The sequence below is a fragment of the Nomascus leucogenys genome, chromosome 11 (assembly GCF_006542625.1).
Source record: "Nomascus leucogenys isolate Asia chromosome 11, Asia_NLE_v1, whole genome shotgun sequence".
In the NCBI taxonomy this organism is placed as follows: domain Eukaryota; kingdom Metazoa; phylum Chordata; class Mammalia; order Primates; family Hylobatidae; genus Nomascus; species Nomascus leucogenys.
In genome coordinates, this window is record NC_044391.1 from 18,771,719 (window position 1) to 18,790,829 (window position 19,111).

Below are 19,111 nucleotides of genomic sequence, written 5' to 3' on the forward strand. Positions count from 1 at the left end.
GGAATCTTTCCTGGAACAACCTGGGAAGCAGCACACTCTTTACAGAGGATTGTCAAACTGCTAAAAAGCAAGCCTGGATCACTGTGAGGAGAAAGTCTGCCTGAGAAAGAGGCCACTTCAGGGGAAAAGAGAGCAAAGAGATGAGAAGAGACAGATTTCTGCAATTGTTAGAGTGCCGTATCTGAAGAAAGCTGTATACTCTGGGCTTTTTAGTGACATGAGTCAATAATTGAATGTCTGTTATTTGTATAAAATGGGATTGGGCAGGATGAGAAAAGCACCTGCTCAGTGAGACTTCTGTGATTGTAATGCCTACTGAGGTGGCTTCATCACAACATGTGGTCAGAATGAGGAAGGCATTTGTTGTTAAAAAATCAAAGCAAAACAAAAGCCTTTCTGAGTTTTCTTGTAGTAGCTTTGGGACTTGGATAAATAATCAATTTCTGTGGCTGAAGTTTTTCAGCTACTTCCTGGTATATTCAGAAATTTATTTTCCTGTCTCAGAAAACTTTTTTTCTACTTCTTTCCTATTCTAGTGGGGGTGGACAGATAGAATCCTTCTCCTCCTTTTTCCTGAAACTGCAAAGGGTATAGTGAAGAAGCCAGGCCATTGACCTTGTTTTAACCGATTTCTAGGACTCCTGCCAACACAGACCAGGAAGCAAAACCAAACAACATTTTGCTGCCCACCTGCACCCAAAAAGAGTACTGATGGGAAAATACGTCAGACACTGACAGTATTGGAGTCTGGACTAGGGATAATGTCAGGAATGACAATAAAGAACTTAAAAATAAGACCTAAAGAACTTGACTTTAGGTTCAAGAGAAGTTTGAAGAGGAAGAGTTGAGTATGTGGGATAAGTGAATAATAATATTTTAAAACATCATTGACAAAGCCTAGAAGTGACAGACAGTTGCAGCTACTTTTGGGAATTGAAAATAGGCAAGGAAACCCTTTCCTCTTTATCTGGGTCTCTGATTCCCTGGGTCACAAGGTCTGTGTTAATTTTGGAAGCCTCTAGGGCACTGGCAGGGCTATGGACTGACTATCACCAATAGGAATCTGGAGGCGGCCCAAGACCACACCTGCTGACCTCAGAAGAGGTCACTTAAGTACGATGTTACCAAAGAACAAGATGTGCAAAATAGTTTGAAGAGACGGAGAAATATTTGAGTTAATTTTTTGATAAATGCAGCTGGCATTAATAGAGATGTTCTTTCTGTAATTCAAAAACTGAAGATGTGTCATCTCCTTTCACCCCCGCCTTCTGGTACATGCTATGATATATCAAGCTGCTAGCAGAGCTATGAATCAATAGTTGGCTGGTAGCTACTGTTAGTACTGGAAGTATTATTGGCAACGGCAATTCCAGTCCAGGCAATTTGTGCCTAGTGCCAGTAAAGGAAGGTTAGTTAGATTTTTCACATGCTAAAGAGGAGAAAAAAAAATTTAAAAATATTAGAGTGAATGTAGTCCTGTTCACTTTCAAATAGAATTAGCAGGGAAAATAGTATAAAATCAGTCACAGGAGGAAAAGCAAAGGACAAGAATACTGAAAATATGAGGCTATTTTTTTTTCATTTTCTAACTGTAAAGATCAATTACTTGCTAAATGTTATTTTCTTTCTTGGGGTTTCTTTAAAGATAATTACATATATTATTTTTGTGCTGGTAGTATTAACTATAGATGATTCTGTAGTACCAAATACAGATGATTTATGTTCACAGAGTGTTTGCTAAACAATTGATTTAGTTACTGTAGATTGTTTTACATCATATAACACTGTAGTTTAAATAATTAACTAAAATATTTAAAGAATTAATGTAAAATTCAAGATATAAAAGGGGTATGTTGAAAAGCTGTTTTCTGCAGACATTGAGCTCCCTTGTCTGGAGACAACCATGTTGATGATTTATTGGGCTCCTTTCATAGACAGACTGTGCATATAAAAGCATATATATTTGTTCTTAAAAATTACAAATGGTGGCCAGGCATAGTGGCTTATGTCTGTAATCCTAGCACTCTGGGAGGCCAAGGTGAGCAAATCGCTTTAGCCCAGGAGTTCGAGACAAGCCTGAGCAACATGGTGAGACCCTGTCTCTACAAAAAACACAAAAACTAGCCAGGTGTGATGGCACAAGCCTGTAGTCCCAGTTACTCAGGAGGATGAGGTGGGAGGATCACTTGAGTCTGGGAGGTCGAGGCTGCAGTGAGCCATATTCGTGCCACTGCACTCAAGCCTGGGTGACAGAGCAAGACCCTGTCTCAAAAACAACAACAGCAACAAAAATATAAGTGGAAGCCTACTAGTCACATTCTTCTACACCTGCCTTCTTTTCACTTAACACTGTAACTTAGAGATCATTCACAATAGAGTGGTCAAGGCAGTCCTATATCAAACTGCATGCACCCACGCCCACCTCCTTCACTTGCTCCCCTTTCCTCTGCTTTCCGTTATTTCCACGGCACTCATTACTTTCTGACATACTGTCCTTTATTTATTTATTACATTTAGTGTTTTTCTTTCCTCTGGAACTCAAGACCCCTGAACACGAAGATATTTTGGGGTAATTTTCGCCCTACTGTATATGTACCACTTACAATGGTGACCGGCACATAGTAGGGTCTCAATAAACATGTTGAATGAGTGAATGAATGATTTGAAGGGAAAATGATGGACTGGTAGAAATCTATAAAATAAGTATGCAGGTATATAAGATCTTTGAAACCATTCATGTCAAAAATGTATTGGTGAGGTTAAACCAGTGCTTCCCTAGCTAAAGCAGAATGCTCAAGTAACTGCCTCTGCTGATTGCCAGTTTTTGCTTTAATTTGTTCAGAAAAGGCCAGATGCCTCCAGCTACTTTATCTCTTGCTATTCCTAGGGTTCTGCTTTTTTTTTGGACTCCTTTTTAATCTATAACGTTTTCATTTAATTACTTCTTTCCCAACTCCATATCTCCTATGTCTGTAATAGCATTCTGTGAAAATATAATAGAGTTCCTAAGCCCTTTTTTTTGGAAAGGATCTCTGTAGTAAGATATTGCTTACTAGGTCCCAGGAGTCAGCTGTTATAAACAGTCTGTGGAAGAACGTGCAGCATTCATTGTATAGAAGGAAGTGGAGACTTCCCTCTTCACATAACAGAACTGTACAGCAGCTGCCGAAAGAGTTTTGATGCCTCAGACCTGTCATCTTATTTTGTGTGTGTAATGACTACAGGAAAGAGGATGTGGACATGTACTATCAATTAGTGTAAGTAAAAAAAAATTTTTTAACAGTAAAAAAAGGAAGTGAAGAAAAACAAATAAATGGCTATTCTACCAGTCCTCTTTAGATATCTGCTTTGGTTGGGCTGTTGGCTCTTTGGGAATAGTCTTAATTTGTGCGTTCTTGCATTTTGTATAGCAGTGATTATATCATAGATTTTACACATGAGAAAGGCCACACAGGAAAGAATCTTTAGAAGCAGGGGGAGGTAGGTTATAAATTTTTATTCAAATGTGAATTAATTAAAACCCCAAATCAGAACTATTTTAACATTGAAATTAAATCCTGGGCCATTCATAACTTTATGACTATTCCACAAGAAGATTGTTCATAAGCAAGAGAAGTATCTTAATTGAACACTAGAAATTTAAATACAGAAATTTGTCAAATCTTGTCAAAATCCATTGGCTAGAAATAAAGGATTATTATTGTCAGTGGTTGACTTCTGTCATCCCTGGTGCCCCCTTTTCCTCCTCAAAGAGTAAAGCTTCACTTGTCTAGAGGGAAGGAAGCCAAGGAAAAGACACGAGAAATCCAAACAGATTCAGTCAAGTTCATGGACTTCAATCTAGGTATGCCCTCAAGACTCTCACTAAGAAATGCTTTAGTTAATTCTAAGAAGTCTAGTTTTCAGCCTCCTGTGCCTGAAAGGAACAGAGGAAAAAGACAGGAAAACTCTAAAAAGCAGACTCAAGGGCTCCAAATACAATTGTCTAGGATAACTTACTGTATGAGCAAAACAATCAGGAAATACTGAGGAAATTGCCATATATGTCATACCAGAATTAATTTTTATATTGATCACCCTTTATGACCAGAAAAAAACAAAATTGTTTAGTCTACATCAATAATGTAAGAAATGGTGTAAAAATAATCTTAATAGCATTTCGATCTCAAATGATTGTAAAGTAATAAAAAATCTAATGTCAGTTTTTGATACTGATCTTTTTTATCCACCTTCCTTCTCACTTAGATGCTACTCATATGGTCACAGCATCCACCTTTTCCTTACTAGTAGCTGCCCCATTTTCATTTCAAACGTCTCATTTTCTGATCATTCTCTCTTATCCATCCAGCTCACTTACCCTGCTTATCCCACTCTTGCAAGTTACCAACCTTATAAAGTCTTCTAATCCCCTGCCTTTGCTATTTATTTTTTATATTCATCATATTCATCACATTCTCTTTCACTTCCTTCTTACAAGCTGTGATTTCGCATACTGTTATGACGATTTTCTTACAGATGTTTCTTGATTACCTTGGCCATCTCTTTGCCACTTCGTTGCTTGGCAAAATTTCAACACTAGCTATATTGAAGTGACTGCCTACTTTGCATCTTCACCCAAGCAGCTAAATGTTACTGGAGAAAATAAAATAATTGTTGCTAGCTTTAGTTATTTCAAAACCATGACCACAAATGTCAGGGCATATTACACTTAGTGGCATCCTACTATACCTGGGGAGCATATTCCATTTCTAACTCTCTAGAATAATTTCTTAAACCTCTTCTAGTTCCTTTACTCACTCACTCACTCACTCACTCACTCACTCACTCACACACAGGTTATGATCCCACCATAATCTAATTTTCCCACCTCTAGTTCTACCAGCTCACTATATTCGTACTCTTCCAACTCTCATTGCTCTAAGGCTATTTCCTCCTGATGGGCTTTGGATTCCTGCCCCATACCATCACAAAGAATTCACTCCTCCAGGCCAGATGCAGTGGTTCATCCTTGTGATCCTAGCACTTTGGGACACAGAGGTGGGTGGGTCACTTGAGGTTAGGATTTCTAGACCAGGCTGGCCAACATGGTGAAACCTTGTCTCCTCTAAAAATACAAAAATTAGCAGGGCATGGTGGCATACGCCTGTGATCCCAGCTACTTGGGAGGCTGAGGCAGTTGAATTGCTTGAACCTGGGAGGTGGAGGCTGCAGTGAGCAGAGATTGTGCCACTGCTCCAGCCTGGGTGAGAGAGAGAGACTCTGTCTAAACAACAACAACAACAACAACTCACTCCTCCAATTTCCGCCACTTTTTCAGTTGTCAGTTCATTCCTTTCCACTGGGCCATATCCAACAGTGTGCCACAGTGACTTAATGCACCAACCTGGAACATTCTATCACAGGATGTTTGCCTGTTGCGGTTGCTATTGCTTCTGCTTGGAAAGCTCTTTGCTCAGATCTACTAGTGACTACCTCATTGCTCTGGTTTCAGCTAAATTTCCCTACTAGTGGCCTTCACTGGTCTTCGTAGTTCAAATTAGCTCTTTCATCCACCACTTTTCAAGCAGGCCCTGTATGTCACATTACACAATTTTATTTAATTTTCATATTATGAAAGTATCATTTTTTATTGATGTGTTCATGTTTTGTTTTGTTTCATTTTTCACTTGAGTATAAGCTTCTTGACAGCAGGGACTGTCTCTTCTTTATTATTGTAGAACATGCCTGGCATACAATAATAGATATTTAATAAATATTATTAGACCAGTGGATTGACTATTTAAAGGTAGTAATGTCAATGATTTGGATGATTTAGGCTGGGCATGGTGGCTCACACCTGTAATCCCAGCACTTTGGGAGGCTGAGGTGGGCTGATCACTTGAGGTCAGGAGTTCAAGACCAGCCTGGCCAACATGGTGAAACCCTGTCTCTACTAAATATACAAAAATTAGCCCAGCATGGTGGTGGGCGCCTGTAGTCCCAGCTGCTAGGGAGGCTGAGGCAGGAGAATTGCTTAAACCTGAGAGGCAGAAGTTGTAGTGAGCTGAGATCACGCCACTGCACTCCAGCCTGGGCAACAGATTAAGACTCTGTCTAAAAAAAATAAAAAATAAAATAAAATAAAATAAAATAAAATAAAATAAAATAATTTGGAAGATTTTGTTCCCCAACAATGCTGAATAGAATATGTATTATTGTAATTATTGTATTTACTCCTTCAGACAAACCTATTTCTATAAGGGTAGTGAATAATTATAATATAACACGACTACTAATAAAAGTGCTTATATAGAACTTTCTGTATGCCAGACACTCTTCTGAACACTTTATAAATATTAATTTATTTAAGCAACAGCCTTGTGAAGCAGGTATGATTATAAATGCGAAAAATATCGAGTCATGTTTATCTTATATGAATTCCTTCAGCAGCCTCTCATGTGTAAGTGGTACTTTCCACAAGAAGGAACAACTATTTATAGGAAGTATTAGGAAATCTGGGCACTACCATTGATTGCGGATTTACCAAGAACTGTGCTAGGCATTGTGGGAACTACCTAAGAAGAATAAAACAGAATCCTTCCTAGAAAGACATAGTATTCTTCTATGTATAATAGTACATCTCAGAAGGACTATATATCTATAAAGCACTGCATAGTACCACTAAATACAATGAACAGATAGATTGATAAAATATTTACACCTTTGCATGCATACTTCTGATTTTTAGATGACAATATGCTTTCTATTTTGAAGACATGGAAATATTTATGAAGTTGGATGTGTGGATAAAGGCCACACCATCATACATTGGCCCCTAGCTTTAAAAATCTTAAGATATGTGAAAAGTGTTGGATCAAAAAATCAATATCCATATTTGGGCATCATGCGGTCTGCCCTTTCTGAAGAATGTGACTGCCAGTATTAGTGGCTATTCCTAGTTTAGATACCATTTTTTCCTTCGTGTTACATTAAATCTTTTCTCCAATTATTTTAGGTTAATTTTAATTGTAAACATAAAAACATTCGTTTAGAAGAATTAGCTACATGCCAGTAGATGAACTATAAATTATTTAAAACACAAAGAGTTAATTTAAGCATAAATATAGACAACATATTTTAAACCCTTCAGTAATATCTCCAGTATGGGTTGGGTGATACTTAGCCTATTTCACTAGAGAATTGGGAACACCCTTAGGCAGTTGTGACTAAGGGGACGTCTGTATTTATCTTGTTTTTATACCCCATAGTGGCCCACACCCTTCGGTGCTGGTCTAGACACATCTGATTTCAGAGGTAATTGCTGAGAATTCCTGGTTTGTGTCTATAATTTCTCAGAGTTAAACCCCTAAAATACTTTAACTTTCTGTCTTAGCTACAGATTATACCAACTCCATTTTTATTCTGTAGCTACATATGTTCCCTATGATTTTTGTACAGATCTACAAATGTCAGTAATTATGTGCAGTTTTAAAAAATAGTATTATCTACTAATAGTGTTGTCAATTGAGAAAAATAATGAGACAAGTCTTAATCATTTTAGGAGATTTATTTGCCAAAGTTAAGGACATGCCCGGGAGACAGGTCTATGCCTTTCTCTGAAGATGATTTTGTGGGCTCTAAATTCAAGGAGGTAAGGGAGGGATATTGGGAAGTACACAATTTTCTTTTTTCTTTTCTTTGAGATAGAGTCTTACTCTGTCTTACTCTGATGCCCAGCCTAGAGTGCAGTGGTGTGATCTTGGCTTACTGAAACCTCCACCTCCCGGGTTCAAGTGATTCTCATGCCTCAGCCTGCTAAGTAGCTGGGATGACAGATGTGCACCACCATGCCGGGCTAATTTTTGTATTTTTAGTAGAGACAGGGTTTTGCCATGTTGTCCAGGCTGGTCTCTAACTCCTGGGCTCATATGATCTGCCTGCCTTGGTCTCCTAAAGTGCTGAGACTACAGGCATGAGCCACTGTGCCTAGCCAAGAAGTACACATTTTTTCATATAGGAGATGAGTAGGGAAAATAGTCATTCATGGCTTTGTCTGGTTCCGTGAATCTGCATTTTTACATAAGGTAACATAGATAGGACAGGGTTGAGGGAATCTGCATTTTTACATAAGATAACAAACACAAATGGGGCAGGGGAACAATCAGATATGCATTTGTGCCAGGTGGGCAGAGGGGTAAATGCATCTGTAAAGATAAGCTATCAGTTTACATTGCCTGGTGAATTTTAACAGAAATGCTTTAGGGTAAACATCGTGGAGCTCATTAGGAATTTCCTTGTGGGCAAAATATGAGGGAGGTGTGTAGTTTTTCATCTTGTAGCCATCTTATTTGGGAACCAAAAAGGGGAGGCAGGTTTGCATGACCCAGTTCCCAGCTTGACTTTTCCCTTTGGGTTAATGAGTTTGGGGTCCCAAGATTTATTTCCCTTTTACACTGGCTGTAAGAAAAATAAGTGCTTTGTGCTTTGTGTTAGATCATCTTTTAGTAAAGTTTCTGTAGCTAGAATATGTGGGAGTTTAGGAATCTTTGTTATAGTAGGTTAAATTGTGTCCCTCAAAAAGAAATGTCTAAGCACTAACCCTTGATACCTGTGAATGTGACTTGATTTGGAAACAGGGTCTTTGCAGATGTTACTAGTTAAGGATCTTGAGATGAGATAATTCTGTATGTAAAGTGGCCCTAAATCCGATAAGTGGTGTCCTTATAAGAGAATGGAGAGGGAAATTTGAGATACAGAGACATAGAGAAAAGGCCGTGTGAAGACAGAGTCAGAGGTTAGATTTTTGTAGCCCCAAGGCAAAGAATGTCAAGGGTTGCTGGCAGACACTGGAAGGTAGGAGTGAGGCATGGGGAGAGATTGCCCCTCCAAGCTTCCAGAGGGAACCAGCCCTGCAGGCATCTTGATTTTGGACTTCTGGCCTCTAAAACTGTAAGAGAATAAATTTTTGTTGTTTTAAGCCACCAATTTTGTGGTAATTTGTTACAGTAGCTTTAGGAATTGAATATACCTGGTTATAGGTGAGGAAATAGCAAGTTCCGGCTTGAGTAATGCCATGAAGATGCTCTCCTATTGCTGACCATTGCATCCTTTATGGTTATTTTCTGTCATATATCATCAAAAGTGTCAGGCCTCTGAGCCCAAGCTAAGCCATCATATCCCCTGTAACCTGCATGTATATATCCAGATGGCCTGAAGCAACTGAAGATCCACGAAAGAAGTGCAAATAGCCTTAACTGATGACATTCCAGCATTGTGATTTGTTCCTGCCCCACCCTAACTGATACGATATATTCTGCGCCCCCCACCCTTAAGAAGGTACTTTGTAATATTCTCCCCGCCCTTGAGAATGTACTTTGTACGCGTATCCCAAACCTATAAGAACTAATGATAATCCCACCACCCTTTGCTGACTCCTTTTTTGGACTCAGCCCGCCTGCACCCAGGTGAAATAAACAGCCTTGTTGCTCACACAAGGCCTGTTTGGTGGACTCCCTTCACACGGACACGCATGACAAAATGTACACTTTGGCTGTGTTAAGGATTATTTCTCCCACCCTTTATAGTAAAAACAACTCAGAAACGACTAAATAAATAAAGACTAATCTGCGCTTCTGTGGTTTTGCTTTTTAAATACTCCATGTGTGCTTTACATATACACTTACTATAAAATTCCTATTGTTATCATATGTTTAGTAATATTTTAATAAACAATGACCAACTTAGGATTTTGGTAAAACTAAAATCTTTTTTTTTTGGAAAATCTGGAGCCTTCTAGAGAAGTTTTAATGAAAATAGTGCAGAGAGAAAACATGCTTAGCAACACGATCTTAGAGACCTGAGATTGCCATTTGCACATTGTGGGTTTTCAGGACACAGAGAGAAAACCATGTTGTGCTGGGATAGCTGAAGGAACTCCCCTACACCCGTTCTTCTCCAGGGCCCTTCTGGGAGCCAGTTTTATGATGAATTTATTGGATGTTACTTCTCAGAGTGTATCAGAGATTCTTCACATTCATGGACTTTAATCTTCCCCTTGTCAGCTGCAGCCACAGTTCTATTTCTGTGCTCTCTGAATTCTCAGTGGTCTTAATAGTTCTAGAAAGTGAAAGCTTGTGTTCATTTAGTTAGTAATCACAGTTGGTGAACAGTAATTATAGTTGTAGTTTTTCTAAAAGGTTAAAGGTACAACCAAGAGTTCTTAATCTGGAGTCTGTGTATTCAGATGTGGGGGGAGGGGAATATTTATTAAGCTCAAACTGAAAATGAGAATTTCTTCCAACTGTAAAAGTAGGCTCTAAACCACAGAGCCATGGAGTACTACATTGTATTAGTATATACCTGTGACTCTGTCACACTAGAAACCTCTACTGATTTTTAAAATTTCCTCACATGGTATAGTTGTCTTGAAATATTATACATGCTAATTACCATACTGAAATTATAGTAGTTATTTAATATATTAACAAAGAGGTTGCATATTATTATATAAGAAAACTTTCTTTTAAGACTCTCATAGCTGTATTTAAATTGCTTTTCAATTACAATTTAAATTAATTATTTTGTTGCTTTTGTAAACCTGTTTTGTGCATTTCTAAGCATTATTACGAGGACTCCACAGGCTTCACCAGACTGCCAAAGAGGTTTATGGCACAGAAAAATTTAAGAACTTTTGCCTTAGTTTTTAGACAGAAAGACAACTAAGATCTGAGGGCAGTAAATCATTTACTCCTTTAGAAGACTGGGTTATTTAGCACATTTCCTTTTAAGGGCGTAGGTGAATGACAATAAGTAATGTTTCCATTTTCCAAAATGATCCAAGCTTTTGTTTTTTTTTTTAAATTATGTTACATTTTATTTGTGTTGTATGTAACAACTCTTTTGCTATCACATTGAACAAAACTTATTAGCTTTTCTGCCAAAGGGTGCACTAGGTTATAATCATCAATCATTGGCAGCTCTCAATTTTGGTTTTGCATGTGTGAAAATCTTTACTCTGCGTTTCTCATATATTGACCTACTGTATTTGATTTGTCACTGGAAATTAAAAGAAGCATGCTACCCTCAGAATGTTAGTGCTGGAAGGCACAAAGTCATTTTATAAGACAAGAGAGGCAATAGAGGAAGGAAGGTCATGTAGAAAGAGTGTCATGGAATTTCCTTTGCGGAAATGAAAGTGCTCTGTATTTGTTTTACTGTGCTTTTCGTAATGGCAAATGATTCTGATGGAATGGCTTTCTGAGTGTATAGGTGTGGCTGGATTAACTCTGATATGTCATGTAATTGCACTCCTCTGATGTTCAAGGCAAGCAGAGCTGATTATTTTTGCCTCTCTTTAGGGCTAACGACTGCAGAATGCTCTTTCTTTTCTGAACTAGTTTTTAAAAACTACCAGTAATAAAATCTATGTACATATTTACATATGAATGTTTGAGTAGCAGAATCACATTCATTCAACAACATTTGTTAAGTGCTGACTATCTGTTAGGCATGTGCTGTGGACTGTTGGTTTACAAGCTAACACTATCAGCCTTCTCAATAGATGCCTTTTGTATCTTTACAGAGAGGCTGGAAGACATCGTGCTGTCAGCTATGTTCTTCTCCAAATCAGATTTTCCTCCTCAGGATGATTTTCCTCCTCAGATCCCCTTCCAGAATCCTGTTTCTACCAATTTTACTCTCTTTTAAGCATTTTCAAACTCTGAGTTCACTGGTCCTTTCTCCTGAAACCCCCTATTGCCACAATCAGATCTCCAATATCAAAAAAGGAAAAAGAAAAAAACAAAAAAGCTCATGGTCAGTCCTCTCTTTTCTGCTTTTCTTCTCCTAATTTACTTGAAAGACTTCTCCTTTCTAATCTGATATTCTCTCTCATCAAGCTACTGAAAATGCTCAGTCATTTTTCAATTGTGAATTTTGGTGACTATTCTCAAACTTAATTTTCCGACCTCTCTGAGGTGCTTAAAACAGTGACCACACTCTCCATGTAACTCCTTACCATCACCAGTGTGTGCTGTCCTGACCTCCTCTGCTTTTTGTGTGGGTTTTTAGTCGTATTTCCCCCATCTATTTATTCCTAAACGTGGACCCTCCTCAAGGGTTTGTTTTAGTCTTTCTTTTCCTCTCTTGGTACAGACTTAAGCTCATGTCAACTGTCAGCCCATTGAACAAATCCCATACCTGTACTTCCAGTCTTCTTTCCTCCTGGGCTGATAGACATTTTCACCAATGCTAGGCAGATGCCTCCTTATTTATACCAGTCCTCCTCCTAATTTCAGGTTTTAGTTACTGGTCTTATCATGCTTCTAGTCATCAGGCCCCAGACTTGGGACAGTTATCTTTGACTCTTTCTCCCACTATCTCACATAATTGTTCACTGAGTTTATCCAGTCTACCTTCTCAGCATTTTCCATTCTGTTTTCTCTTTCTGATTGTACAGCCTTTTCTTTGTCAAGCCTCATTCTCATTCCTGATTCCTCTTATCTGTCCTCTCCCTGTTCCCTCCCAATCCCACTCTATGCTATACACTACTCCCTTCCAAATGCACTGTTAAGACTAGTCTGGAAAAACAAACAATAAACAAACAAAACTGCCAACAAATCGACTGTTCCTGTACCAAGCACATGCATACCTCATTTGAAACCCAGGCCTTGAAACTACTCTCTTTCCTCCAGTAGAGCAGAATGGGGAGGAGTTTTGAGGGTTTGCAGCTATCGACAACAGGTATAGAAAATAACCTCCTCTACCTTCCTCCCTTCCTCTTTCACTTTTTTTTTTTTCCTTTTGGCCACTGTATCCTAGTGAATGGGCTAATGTTAACTGGTCCTATACAGATTCTAAAATATTAGTATTTAAGACCCTGGCTTTAACTAAGGGAAACCAACTAAAGCTAGATGAAAGGAAATGAGACACAGTGCTAAGAATGTAGTTACATATCAAAGGATGGGAACAGGGACTGCAAAGTCATTGAGTACTCTTCTTGTGTTTGCTCCTTGATTTTCTTGTGTTTTTGCTTCACTCTTCTCTCTGTGGACTCTTTCTCTAACATTTGTTCTTAGGGTGGAATGTAGCCATTCATAGCTCCTAAATTCACAAGCTTTATTTCCTGGCATAGGGAGAGACAAACTCTCCATATCCCAGTACGAATTCCGAAAGTCTTCCTTTAGAAAATCTGATTTTTTTTTTAAATCTTGATTCAGTGTATACTTGAGGCCCAATTACAAGAGGCCTGAGTGGAGATGCTATGTGGTACAACATGGCTGTCCAGGCTGGGCATCCCTGAAAGATGACGGGGAGGGTGATTTTCGGTGAAAGGAGATGAGGCTAGTAGTTTGTGAGTTGAGAGGAGTTTCCAAAATATGTTCATTCAAAACTGGGGCTCTGATATGGTTTAGATCTGTGTCCCCACCCAAATCTCATGTTGAAATGTAATCCTCAATGTTGGAAATGGGGCTTGGTGGGAGGTGATTGGATTATGGGGATGGTTTCTCATGGTATAACACCATCCCACCTTGGTGCTATCGTCACATTTGTGAGTTCTCGTGAAATCTCGTTGTTTAAAAGTGTGTGGTACCTCTCTCACTCTCTCTTGCTCCTGCTCTGGGCCTGTAAGATGTATCTGCTTCCCTTCGCCTTCTGCCATGATTGAAAGTTTCCTGATGCCTCCCCAGAGGTTGAGCAGAAGCCACTATGCATCCTGCACAACCTACAGAACTATGAGTCAATTAAACCTCTTTTCTTTATAAATTACCCAGTTTCAGGTATTTCTTTATAGCAAGGTGAGAACAGATGAATACAGGCTTCATGGTGGGGTAACAGAGAAAAACTGACTCCCCTACTTACTAGCTATGTGGCTTGGGGCAAGTCACTAAACTTGACTAATACTTCACGTGATTACTGGAGGAATCAAATGAGATTATATTATGAAAATATACTATGTAAATGGAAGAGAACTATGCAATAGATATTTATTGTTATTACTGACATACTTGGTCAGTCTGGTAAGATACCTCTAAGAACATGGGAATGAGGAAATTAAGAATTTTCTCTTTATAGATAAATTGTAAAATTAGTCCTTGTGAAGGGCAGGAAGACTTCTAGGCCAGCAAGACTGACCTCTATTATTTTTGAATATTTTAACTTATCTAATAAGTGAATGTACCAATCAGAAAGGGGATGAGTCAGACTGAAATCTTGATTGATGATGGATTCAATCAATCATAACTCCAATGCTACTTCCTTCAAGAACTCTCTGATTATTTAATCAACAGTAGCCTCTGTTTCTGAACTCCTATGTAATTTGTTAAACTCCTTGTCCAACTGTCATACTAAAATAATGTCATTAGCAGGCTTGGATTGACAGAAAGACAAGACATAAATACCCTTTGAGTACATAAAATGCATTTTACTCATAGTAAGAATGCAGTAGAAAACACTGTTTTGATAAATGATAGCAAGATCAGCAGCAGCATCTGAGACAAATATTCAAACTTCCTATGACTTTAGCTAGCCAGGGGTTACACAATTGTGAGCACATATTACAAGTCTTTCTGCAAGTGTAACTTGTCCCCTTCCATGCCCAGTGCTTATGTATAAGGCTAGAGAAGTCTTATACATTGTCTAGTCTGTATATGTGCTTGGTACTTTTTCACTTGGTCCAGGTATACCTCTTCAACCTCAGCATTATTTGATGAAACAATACAATTGTGGCAGTACATTCATTCATTACTCTGAGACTCTTGAGACTAATTCAGCTGAGCCAACCACATTCTTGAACTCAGGGCTGTAGAAGCCGAATAGGCATCAGTATCCCAGAATCTTTGGATTCACACTAAGAAGCTCGTAAACCATCTAAAAGATTTTCCCCTAGAATTCTTAAAGCACTTTAACAAAAACATAGAGCCTTGTAATATTCATTGGTGTGCTATTTCCCTCACAGATTATAAATTTCTGGAAAGAAGAGATTATACTTTATTTATTTTTAAATCTTCCATATGCCCAGCATAAAGCCTTGTGTATAGCTATAAAAATAAAAATTATTAACAAATAAATCTTCAATATTAATATCTAAAACATGGATACCTACTTAATCCTTTTGCCTTTCCTATTTTCTGAAGACTCCTACTTGTTCTTTAAAAAACTTTGATCATTTATCACCTTGTGTGTGACATCTTCCTGACATTCTGCAAGAAGCTAGTCATCACCCTCTCCCACCGTATCCTCAATGGCACTTTAGACACAGCTTTACAAGGACTGTTTTAACTGTGTTGGAATAATATGTTCTCCACCAGACTGTGAATGTATCTGAGGCTTGGACCATGATTTATTCATTTTTGTGGTCCTTTCCTGTGGTGACAAGTAGGGCATGGCATTGAGACTGTTCATCGTAAGTGCTTATTTAAGGAATGAGTCCCTAGGTGCTCCCTTTCCCATGAGTGCGTGGTATTGTAATGGAACCTACAGTGGTGTGATTAGTATGTCCTATTATGTAGAAAAGCAACATAACAGTGGGTAAAAATATGGGCTCCAGAACTACATTAGTTGGGTTGAATTCTGGATCTGCTACTTACTAGCTGTGTGACTGGGGTAAGTTACTTAGCTTCTCTATGCCTCAGTTTCTTTGACTGTAAAATGGAATATTAATATATCACAGAGTTGTACTAAATGAGATATTTGTAAGGTCCCCAGTAGATGTTGGCAATTATTATTAGAGAATTTTTCAGTACATGGCTACTGAATTTAGTAAATTGAGGAAAAAGAAAAGAATGGAATCAGGTATTTTGCCTCATTTTAAGAATGACTTTACTTATTTTTTCCTTCCATTAGTTTCCTCACATGTTTTTACCTTTCCCTTTCTCTTCTTACTTTTCTAATCCTGTTCTATTTCTTCCTCTTAAATTGAGTGGGAGGAGGTGTTAGTGATAATCAGTGTCAGAATTGGAAGTTAAAAAAGCAATCATTCTTGGAAGTCACTAGATTAAGCACAGTAGACTATAGTAATAATAAGAATTTGATATATAGGAGTCATTTGGAAAGGATTCCTGGATGTGGGCCTAAAAGGTTTCAGAAGGAGTATACAAAAATTAAAGGAATATGAATTGGCCAAGAGATGAAATACATTTGATATCTTTTACCCTTGTTGGCTATTTCATCATTCTTTACTTAAAGCAAATAAAATGCCACTAACACTTTGGATAAGCTATACTTCCTTAACTAAGGGAAACCAACTAAAGCTAGATGAAAGGAAAGAATCCAGGGCTCCAAAGCTGAGATTCCCTTAATTATAAAAAGGTTTACACTTCGAGGTGTGCACCCATAAATCTTCTTCATTTTTTGATTTTTATGTTAATCCTAAAATCTCTTTTGGCAAAATTTTAACTTCTTTGTGTTGATCGTAATTTGATCATTGGTAGTTACATAAAATATGATGTAGCCAGGGCTGTTTGCATTGCTTTGTCCTTGAAATTCTAGGTATATTTGACTGTCTCTCTTTAACTACTTGTAGTACAGTCATTGTATACCATAGACCAGAACTATAGAATTCTTGAATAGAAACTTTTCTTTTGTTTGCCATTTTTGTCTAGAAATTCATTTTGGTACTAGGAGAGGACATTGCCAAAATATGCCCTCTTTAATGCCTTTAGCTTAACCAGGTTAGTTCATTACAAAAACAGGTATTCATGTAGTTAGCCTAAATTTTAAGTGTGTTTCCTCATCCCTTAAGTAATACTGTGTTTCCTATATAATCAATTATTTGGGAAATCAAGAGGGCTGAGGTAGAATACAAGGGTGGCTATCATGCGATTATGTTTGGATGAGGTAGATTTCAAGTCTGGAATTAAGACTGATATGCTAAATGCATTATTCAAGCACTGGGAAAAAAGCCTAAAGTTAAAAAAAAATAAAGCAAATCTTACATGAAGTAACTTTGTGCTTAGTAAGTAGAGTGTTTGCTTTGGGGAATAAGATGAACATGAGAGAGAAGCATATATACTATGGTAATTGGAAGTTGCAACAAAACTATCCACACATGACTGGAAATGGATTCTGATGACACATTAGCCTCAAAGGTAAAGCTTGAGTGGCTTCTAAGGCCATCAAAACTCAAGGGTAAGGGAGCATGCTTATTTACAGTGTTCTTTTATTAAAGATGCTGAAGGGATGGCTCACAAGGTCAATGTGAGACACATTTTAAATGAACTGCTCTCCTGGTTTTCTTCAAGGCCCTGCTTACAAACTATGCCTCATTTAACAGAGGCACCCAAATCGAATGTCCTTGTCTTCTTTAGTTTTTTCAGAATATCCAAGCAGAAATTGTTGAGCAAATCTTTCATTTTCATATTTTCTGGAATAGTGTATTTAATTATTTAAGGGGATATATTGTTTCTTTTAACTTTTATTTTAGGTTCAGGGGTACATGTTCAGGTTTGTTATATAGGTAAACTTGTGTCATGGGGGTTTGATGTACAGATTGTTTTACTACCCAGGTATTAATATTAAGCATAGTACCCAATAGGTATATTTTTTTCTGATCCTCTACTTCCTTCCACCCTCCACCCTCGAATAGGCCCCAGTATCTGCTGTTTCCCTAAAAGATATTTTAAAATTACTTTTAACTGCCCAATTTGAGTAGATTGGTAGATTTTTGCCACAAAATTTAATATATCAACTCTGGAATTAGTAAAAATATCAGTCTGTTTATGGATACATGTTCATTATGGAGAACTTTGCCAGTGGTAAGGTGATGGGGCGTATGGAAACTTACATCGAGTAAGAGATTGAGAGAGTATTTCTGTTTTCTCTGGTTATTTCCTATGACCGCAAAAATCAGGAAGTGGTGATGAATAACAGATTCAAAGATCTAAATAACTAACTAAATTTTACTTGACTTAACAAACTATAAAATATGGTACCTGCTTATGAACCAAAAGTTCAGATGAAGAATGAGAAGGTATGAATTCAAAAGAACTTGTATTTAATACCTTTTTAAAATTTGTTTTTAAATTGTGGCAAAATACACATAACAAATTTACCATTTTAATTGTTTTTAACTGTACAGATGAATGGCACTAAGTTCATGCACATTGTTGTGCAAGCTTCACCACCATCCATCTCCAGAGCTCTTATTTAATACTGTTTTTTGAGGTGAAAGTCCTCTGTCTCTCATTCAACCCACCAATTATGAAAATCAAAGAGTAGAGCTACCTTAAGGAATATAAGAAATGGGAATCATGACTAAAGGTAGAACTTACAGACGTACATTTGGCATGAGTAGAAAAAGATGAACAGGCAGGTCCACCATATTTCAAGTGATTTCATGCTATAAGTACTATTTATATACAAATACACTTAATCTGGCCTGGCATCTGATGTCCATACAAAATGTCAATGCCTGAAACCTTGGTAAATGTTTAATTGTCAAGGATTAAATAAGATGCTGTGCTGTGTGCTGCTTTGGCCACAAATTGGATAAAAGGGCAGGGGTTGTTATTTCTGTTCTGGGGCTTGGCTCTTCTTAGCTCCCAGAGGTTTAATGACCCCTTCTTGCTATAACCTCATGCCTCCCATGTCCATAATAGGCAGAAGAACTTTAGGTCACAGAGAGGCCTTTACTTTCCCATGTTCTGCATGGTTAGAGAAGTGCTGAGAACGGTGAATAGTTGACACCAGGATTAGAGATCAGGGTAGTCTAATGAAGTTGGAAATATGCAAGAAGGTCTGGAAGAGTCTCTGTTTCCCTTCATACCAAGCCAGAGTTTTGATGGCAGTGGCTGCTGCCATCATGCCCATGGGCTGCAGCAGGGAATCATGGATGGGGCTGCACACTCCATGGAGCCAGTGAGAGCCCTGCCCCTTCTGAATTGGGATGGGAGCTCCCCATGCTTCTGCAGCTACCCAAACTGCAGCTGCAGACCCAGGCCTCCTGCTCTAGGGAGCAAGCAGTAGCTCCACCCAGGAGGGACTGCAGCTGAGGATTGAGCCTTCCTGTGCTCTTGTGGGAGTTGGGAACAGGCAGGATCTGCCTTCCCTGGTGCAGCTGCAGCCGCCCCACCCGTGGCTGCAGACCTGGGCCTCCCACTCCAGGAAGCAGGCAGGAGTCTGGGACAAGCTCGGG